This window comes from Octopus bimaculoides, chromosome 3 (assembly GCF_001194135.2).
Source record: "Octopus bimaculoides isolate UCB-OBI-ISO-001 chromosome 3, ASM119413v2, whole genome shotgun sequence".
Taxonomy (NCBI): domain Eukaryota; kingdom Metazoa; phylum Mollusca; class Cephalopoda; order Octopoda; family Octopodidae; genus Octopus; species Octopus bimaculoides.
In genome coordinates this window covers 94,707,102-94,707,512 of record NC_068983.1, presented here as the reverse complement: position 1 = coordinate 94,707,512, position 411 = coordinate 94,707,102, and the positions used below count along the sequence as shown (strand labels likewise).

Here is a 411-nt window from a genome sequence, read left to right as displayed (position 1 = left end):
TTCAAGTTTAAGTGTTGAAATACTTATATCATTGAATAAGTATTTCAATAAACACTAAAATACTTGAGTTGTGAAGGAAATATTAGGGTTTAATCCAAGCCTAAGGGAAAAGATAAGTGAAAAAATGTCCTTGTCTTTAGTATGAAATGAAGGTTAAATAAATACACAGATGATAAAGTTAATAATTTGATCATTTTTCACAAGTAACAATTTAGTTTGAAAATATAAACATATAAAGCTGCAAATTAAAGCAAGCAAAAATTATAATGCTAACTCTACAGGCAAGCCTGATCAAACACATCTATGGTTATTCTTTTTTTAAGGTTAAGATTGGATTTCAAGTGGGTTTGGCCACTACTTCTAGTAAGTAAAGTTCCCTAATATTTGAAGGTGTGTGTGTGTGTGTGTGTG

At 29.2% G+C, this 411-nt stretch overlaps 1 protein-coding gene across 1 annotated transcript in view; it reads right to left on the bottom strand.

Moving 5' to 3' along the window:
* The window catches only part of LOC106873979 (synaptogyrin-2), a 35,469-nt gene that overhangs the window by 34,914 nt on the left and 144 nt on the right, over nucleotides 1-411 (bottom strand). The window lies entirely within an intron of this gene.